The sequence below is a fragment of the Electrophorus electricus genome, chromosome 21 (genome assembly GCF_041902795.1).
Source record: "Electrophorus electricus isolate QZ-2024a chromosome 21, ASM4190279v1, whole genome shotgun sequence".
Lineage (NCBI taxonomy): Eukaryota > Metazoa > Chordata > Actinopteri > Gymnotiformes > Gymnotidae > Electrophorus > Electrophorus electricus.
In genome coordinates, this window is record NC_137517.1 from 12,689,061 (window position 1) to 12,697,556 (window position 8,496).

The 8,496-nt window shown below is 38.1% G+C and overlaps 1 long non-coding RNA gene across 1 annotated transcript; it reads right to left on the reverse strand.

The window, feature by feature from the left end:
* Window positions 1-4,969: 4,969 nt before the first annotated feature.
* Window positions 4,970-8,253, reverse strand: LOC145652843 (uncharacterized). Its single transcript, XR_014119105.1, has 3 exons — window positions 8,149-8,253; window positions 7,731-7,812; window positions 4,970-5,508 (listed from the first exon to the last, which is right to left on the reverse strand). It is a non-coding gene; the product is annotated as an uncharacterized LOC145652843 (long non-coding RNA).
* Between the last annotated feature and the right edge of the window lie 243 nt (window positions 8,254-8,496).

An 8,496-nucleotide genomic window follows, 5' to 3' on the forward strand; every position in this document is an offset into this window, starting at 1 on the left:
AAGACCAACAACTAACCAGGCCCTTAAATATACACATTAACAAGGGAGATAACCAGAGACAGGTATGACACATGGGTGGGGTGTGGCAATGAAGACACACACACGTGACGTCAAACACAGCGAGGAGCCTAGGAGGAGGGGGCCATGCCATGACAGTGTATATTTATATATGTGACATCTGCTATAATCTTTGACGTGGCATCCAGTCAGGAGAGTGGAGGGGAGCAAGGTGACTCCCATGATGCTGTGTGCCTGTCACGTCTACAGACCGGAGCATTCCCCGTTTCCCAGGCAACCTAGTAACTTCCGGGGTTTTGTCATTCTCTATGGTTCCCTGTCTCCTCCCCTTTGTCTCCAACTGTTTCTAATTTATCCCTGATTATAGTCTTATAAAAAAAAAAAACGTTCCTACGTATCTTGTTTGACAGTTATTGTTTCTCGTCGCTTATGGTTAGCTTTCGTTTCTCCTTGTGCCTTCGTTGATATATGTTTGATAATATGTCTCTCTTGGTTGTTGGTTAGTTCTCGTCGGTCTTTGTTTCGCTTTGTTTTGGTTAGAGTGTGTTTGTCTTTCATTGTGTTTGTGATAAGAACCTGTGTTACACCTAGCTCCTTGCTCCTGTTTTGTTTGTTTACATCTCATTTGTGCTCTCCCTCTGTGTTTGCCGTCTACGCTGCCTTTCCCGTAAATGCTTACCCGGTATTGCTGTCTGTCTTTGATTTTGTTGAGTATTTGTTTGTTTATTAAAACTAAGTGTTTCTTTATCCTATTTGTCACGATCGTTTTGGTTTTACTTGTTACTTCCATTTCACGTAACACGCAAGGTGTCGGCACTTCACACGTGTGTTCCTGTTGTTTTTCTATCCTTTATATTTCATTTTGTTAAAATCATGCTATATGGAGCTGTCTTTAATCATATTAGCTTTTCAAAGCTTCAAATGTGAAGTTTTACATTCATTTTTGTAGACATTTGTTAATCCCAGTTATCTCACTCTTTCTTGCATTATGCACTGGCTCACCGTAACACTGTATGTGACATTTTCTCTTTCGAAAGCTTGCCTGAACATTGGCATATTTTGACAGTTTTCAGTCTGTTCTGCCTTGCTTTCCTTTATGCAGTTTTCCATGCTTGGTTAAATATGTGGGTTCAGAGCTGGAATAAATACTAACATACCCATTAAAGATGCTCCTACATGCTGCAGTGTGTCTTTCCATTTTTTATTTTTGTTTATTTATTTTTTTTGGCAACTAATAAGTTAAAAACAATTTGCAGACACTTCAATACTGAACAAAGCAGAATATCCCGATACATTTTTTGATAGTTTACATCAGTGTCCAGGATACATTCCAAGAACAGATCTTAAGCTTTACAGCATTTGGCAGGTGCTCTTATTCAAAGCAAATTACATTTTAAAGCAAATTCTAGCTGGTTATTCATTAATAGGTCTTTGTTATTGCTGTACATCAAAAAAGCTGTAATACCAATAATATACAAGAATCTTTCTAAAAGAGCAAGAATTTGCCTCTCAAAAACAAGACATGCCTCTCTTGTCTGCATCAAAATTTCTGTTTGTCTTAAAAGTCAAATCCTAAAACCTTAGCCGGTTACTTGTGCACAACCAGAATTTTTGATGCACTTTGTTCCTCACTGCACTAGTGCTCTGCACATGTAAAAATAAAGACCCAGAACATGCAAAGATGTCATCAAAATATAGAATAGTTGTTTTGAGGAATCTAAAATCTATGATTGTCAATATTTGTTTATCACAGCATAATCACAGCTGCTAGCTAGTGTAACTAGTTAAGAGTGCATTTTGACCAATATCTACCTAAAGTAAGCTACTTTGAGTGGTTAACTACCTAACCTAGCTATTTCCTTTACTTAGCTATTTTGTCCTGACATGTTTGAATCAAAACGAAATGAAAATCTATCCTGATTGTTTGCTGAATCAATTCTTGATGATTCAGGGTAGCTAGCTAACCTAGTGAATTTAGCCACCTGGTCAAAGTGTAAAAGCCATGATTATTAAGGTTGTCTGCCAGATTTAATTAAAAAAAAGACAGAAATAAGTTCACATGAAATGGGACTTAATGAAGACATTGCTTTAGCCAAAGAAATCTAATCATTTCCAGTGTACCATTACAGGAGGAGAAAAACACCAAAATCTAGGTTGAAGTTTACGGTAGCATGTTAACTAATCATCGGCATGTGAGTGACTATAACAGCTGATACCTGCCTGTAAAGTGTCCTTGAGTCTGAGAAAGGTGCTATATAAATGTTAATAATAATAATAATAATAATAATAATAATAATAATAGCTAGCAAGATTAAACAAAAAGCATCAGGGAGATGAGGAAGAAAATATGTTACTTGCAGGTTTGTCAGCATGGGGAGATTTACATGTGGGTTCTTATAATGCGCCACATAAAAAAGTGAACAGAGCTCGAATGATCTGATATTATTAAGGGACTGAGGGGGCAAAACATTCAATTAATATTAGAAATACAAGAAATTTTATACACATTTACCGTGTATATGTGAATGGTTTATACATTGAAAAAATGCATCAAAAACAAATAAGATGAACAGTTGCATAGCTGGATAGGCCTAATATATTAATGGACAGAACACCGGAGCTTTTTGCCGAAGCAACGTCTGCGCTTGAGAGGAAATAAGATATTTTAACTTACACTAACTATCAATCAAAAGGTCCAGTAATACACAGTCCAGAAGTACATTTTAGTAATGCTAAAACGAGACAGCCGTGTTTATGTCGTCACACCTGGTGTTTGTGTCGTCACAGAAAAAGGCTTAACTGGCGTCATGGTTACCATTTTGATAGAGTGTGCACACTGGACAAATCAAACTACGAACTACAAGGATATTCAACAATTGTTATTTCACATTTTCCTGTGGATAAATTGGATTATTGTCAGTTATAGATTTCTCCGATATCAAAGGTAGGCCTAACTATCCTCTTTAAGGCAAACTGGGAAACGTCTATATGAAAAGAATGCACAAAGGAAATAATTTCCATGTGTTATTTAGATTGAGACGTCGTGTGTTTATATACAAAGCGTATTATTTCTCTTGAAAAGTGCTGGGTTTTGGATTCGTTTCTGATTTCCCTTAAATTCGCAACCCTTTTATCATCGATGGCACGTGCGTTCACTTAAATCAGCGCTTGGTCTAAAAGGAAGAACATCCACATTTATGGCGTTTGTATACTTGTCGGCATCAAAAAGTATCAGCAATGTAGTTTAAGATATATTTGTAATACAACTTTTGTATTTTGATTAAAATTAATTTTCGTTTCACGAAATATCAGTTGTGCTGCGTTTTGACATTGTGTGAAATTATAGGCGTTTTAAGATTATAATCATGAAAGTTTTCAGATTCTGTCATTAGAAACACGGTGACTAAAACATGCGTGTTACTTAAATTAACTAATAAATGAAGGAAAGATTGCTTGTAGATGAAACATTAACATTTTTACTTTCAAAAAGTGGTGTGGATAAAAATAGCCATTTAGGAATGTTACAATCTCATTTTCAACCGTAGTGACATGTAGCATCCCCATCATAATTTACGCATATGTCCGTGAACAAATTAAAATTGTTACTTGTGTGCTGATCATTTTAAGAGAATATTGAATAGATTAAGAAAAGTGTCATGGCCCGAGTCCTGCAGGGCAAGGAGCAGAACTCACAGACCTCTCTCGTCCCAGACAAACATTTATTAGACACGAAAGATTAGTAATCAACGGTAACTGCACTCATATGTAACAAACCATTGAATATAGGGACAGGCAGAAACACACACAACGAGTACAACCAGTAAACAATGAACAATAACACTAACACGAACGTGTACACATGTACGATGACCGACATCGAACGAAACACACAGTTTATAGAGGTATAATTTAATATTTATCTGTAAAGTATTAAAAGATTTAATATATTTTCTGGTTTTCCCCAGTGAGATCATCATGAGGGGAACAGGAAGTACAAAGAAGAACTTCTTCCCTGATGTGAAGACCATCCCAGCTCCACAAAAAAGCCCTACAGAGGCAATGGCCAACCCAAATATTTCTCCTTTTCATTTTGTTAATTCGCAAAGAGGAGGAAGCAGCCACTATTTCCCAGAAATTTCTGGAGTCCCCCAGAGGAAGCCATATAAACCTCAAGTCTCTCAAAACCTGAGAAAATCTGGCACGGGCACAACATTAGTGGCACTGCTGAAGGCCACCGATGGAAATAATGGTGGAAAGTCAATAGGCAGACTCCTGGATGAAGGTCAGCGATGCAGCAAATCTCGGTTCCCTTCTCTGGTTGTAGAGCCACACACCAAGAGCAGTGCTGTGAGTGTGAAGGCTGATCACACTCCACCAGCTCCATCCATCTCAAGGCTACCCGCCCTCCACCCAAAGCTGGCTGCTCTCAAACAGAAAAGCCCAAAGCCTGCTGTGACCCTGCATGTCCCCCACAAACATGTCAGGGAAGTCCCAGGAAAGGTGCAGGACAAGCACAGTGAGGTGAACTCCACATTTTACACCAGGCCAGAAGTGGGTGAGGTCCTCTACCAGGACCTGGAGAGGCTAACGTCAGCCCGTCAGTGTGCCTCCAAGGTCGAAGCTTCCCAGCACCAGTATGACCTGAGCTGCCACAAACCGCTGCTCATCAGGAGGGCGACCTTACATAAGGTAGAGAGCAGAGCTGCGCGCCCAGCTCCGCCTGCCCCCTCCCTGGTGCCACGTCGCAACCGTGTGCCCCGGCCATGCAAGACTGAGGATAAAAACAAGAGGCAGGACAAGTGCCAGGATGGCCAGGCTGCCTCTACTTCCCCTGGAGCCAAAGAAACATCTGTCGTGAAGATTTATTTCTCTCTGTTGTTAACAGGGAGAAGGAACTGTGGGCTTGACCAGTTGGGACAACAGACAGGTGAGCATAGGGGACCTTGCATCAATGGTTTAAAAAAAATGACTTCTTTTGACATTTATTTCACCATCGAATACTAGAGTATTGAGTCAGATTTGTTTTATTTGTCTGTTGTGTCTCAGCACCTGCACCAGTGCATGTGAAATGAATGGACTTCACCTGCTCTGTAGATGACCACGGTCAGTTGCCTACAGCCTTTGTAAGCAACAGAAACATTCAGGGCCATGTTTGCACATTTGCTCTCCAACCTGAGATTGTCTTACATCCAGCATTCCTGACACTTATTACTTCCTGAGAAAAAAAAAAAATCTTTAAATAAATGCAATTTTAAATGTATGCAGAGATGTTTTTCTGTGATATTTCTGTTTCAGTTATCTTGAGTGTGTGTAAAAATGGGTGTACGTTTGTTATCTTTCTTCAAAACTGTTTCCTCTCCAACATACATATACTTGTGTTCTTCTTTCTACTGGACAAATACAACACACATTACATTTACTTTGACTTAAAGCACAAAGTTACACATCTGACTCTTGGTCTCTTCTGATTCAGCAAACACCAGTTCTCTTCTGCTGGTTGATAATCAGGGAAAGAAAAACTTTATCAGATATGTAATGAGTTATGTTTTACAAAGTCACAAATGACACCAAACATAATTACCCAAAGCTGATTTTAAAGACTGCATAGACCTATAGAACATTATGTAAATGACCACATTACTTAAAATAAGTAATACAATTAGAAAAGAAGTAAGTTATAGATAACTGTCTCTAAGCCCCATTAACCACATTAATATTTTAATACTGGTTTTTGAAAAAGGGAAAAAAAAATAGTACACTAGAAATTGCCAAATCTTGCAGCTGTGAAAGTCAAAGGCTGTCACTCTTTGGTGGTAGTGGAACTGATTTGGCATTATGGGAAAATTCATAGATATAGTAAACATATGTTCTCTGTATGAGTGAGCATTTAAACCCCATTAAAAGTAGGACTTCAATATAAATATATTTTTTAAAAAAACTGGCACAGTAGAGTTTTTTCAAATTTGATCTGATAAGCAAGTGCCTTCAATCTTTTTTTTTTTTTTCAGTCTGATTTTTCAGCACTGGAGATATGTACAATATTGCACTAGTGCTAAGTGCTGTTTTAGCTGGCAGTCAAGCTGTATGATAAACCTCTGAGAAGCACTCTATAGGAAAATCATTTTGAGCAGTGCTTATTAAGCTACTTTAACATATTTTTAATAGTGTTGATGCAATATCCATTCAAAGTATACATACCAGCAATGTGTACTTTCATGCAGCAGCACATCTTCATACACTATACACATTTTATATATATAACATCAGTATTCTGAGCTCATGGTTCAAACTTTGTGAATGTTTTGCTTTTAATCAAATACACTTCATTTTGTATTTTTGTAGTAAAAGTACATGTCTAATCCAAAGCTCTTCAAAAAACAGTTAGTCTGCATTTCTCTATGCTTAGAGAGCGTTAGTTTGAAGTGAGCAACCAAATGCCGCAATATCGTGCATATAGGCGCATTCAATTTGAATCTCGGCGACTTGACCATGAAGCGCTAACGCGCGGATAGCTTCACCGACGTCAACAGAGACCACTAGTTAGTTTGTGCAGTACTCATTCAGACTCTTCCTTCGTACCCTAAATACTTGAATAAGGAAGTACACAGTGTAACTGTACATACTCTGTTCTGTTTTTGGTGGGCTTTCTTGTGACGTTCAGCTTTATGCTGAAACAAAAGACAATGCCAAAAAATATTACACAACAATCTTTCATCCATTCAATAACTTACCGACAAAGGAGTAAACCAAACATGTAAAATGGTTCAATACTTGTACTGACTCTGCCTCACAGTTATTATTCAACTGAACGTTGGTACAATACTAGTCTGACACTGTTAGTTGAACTAACACACGATCGTATAAAATCACTGTCTTAGCCAGTTCAAAACACGTAGCCGAGTTGGACGTGTAAACACGTTCTGTCAGATCTACTAGTTCACAGTCCGAATTGCAGCCAAGATCTCCGTTTAACGAGTCACGACCAAGACATTCACGCGCTTTAATCAATCACGACCAAAACATTCAGGCGCTTTAATCAATCACGATCAAGACATTCACGCGCTTTAATCAATCACGACCAAGACATTCACGCGCTTTAACGAAGCACGACCAAGACATTCACGCGCTTTAACGAAGCACGACCAAGACATTCACGCGCTTTAACGAAGCACGACCAAGACATTCACGCTTTAGCTCGGAATGCGCCTATAAGCGAAACATTACAGTATTTTCTCGCTTAATGTTCTCAAAAGAGAAACAGTCATTCATGTTTTTAAGAGCTTTGGTGTAGACAGGCACCTTTACTAACTTTATAAGTACAAAATATGGTTTATTAAAATGAGCAAATAATGCATAAAGTTTAAACCGTAATGTTACAGCACTAAAACAAACTCAAAAACGTGGGTGTAGTGAACAGTATCAGCCCAAAGTGGAAAAGAAGACAGAGGCAGGAAAAATGTGTTCTGTAAGTGCATAGTGGGTCACAGACTAACTCAATCACTGTCATACAAAGAAACAGTGTCGAAATATCACTTAATAATATTACTAATAAATATTATAAATATTACTTCTTTAGTTACACTGACATGCACACTATTGGTACAATACTAACCTCACACTGTCAGTCTAATTACGACATGATCGTGTAAACAGCACGGTCTTAGCCTGATAAAACAAATAGTCTACATCTAGTTGGACACCTAAACACTTACTGTTAGATCTACTGGCTCACAGTCCGAGACATTTGTGACACTTCCTGCAGTACGACGCCTGTTCTATTTGCGCAGTTTGTTTCTGCGTAGAGGACAAAATATAAATATATTAAGTGTATAGTGCGTTTATTAGTACTTTTTATACAGTTCATGTAAACATATTGATTCGGACCAATTTCTCAGATGAGCCTAGAACGACTTTAGTTTGGTTATTCTGAATCAGACGACCTCAGTTCTATTGCTCTATTTCGCGTAAACGAAGACACCTACTGCAACAGAATAGCGGCTAAAAGCTTTACGTTTTCAGACATTAACCTTGTTAATATTCAATTCTGTTAATATTAAATTTAAGAACTTGTTCTTTGAGTAGTACAAGTTCATATAATTCATGATTGACAGCTCAGATTCAGATACTCACCGGCTTTCTTTTCTAAAGATATTTGCATTGCGCTTCTTAAAATGGAGCACAAAAATTTCACTTTCGCGTTAAACCGGACTGAACCGGTTTTGTCAAGGATAATTGTTTTTTAGGGGCCGGACTGCTGTGACCAGTCACAACACTTTATCCAACCTTCTGCGGGAGAGAGAAATCAGAGCTACAGTATAGAACTGTATTTAAATAACACAGAATAGCGTAGAACAGTGACAGTAAATTACCAGTAGATTTTGACTGTGGGAGAATTTTGTTTGTCATGGAGCTTATACAGCACAGCTGTTCTGAGCAGACGTTTACTTAGGTTTTCACACACACACACACACACACACA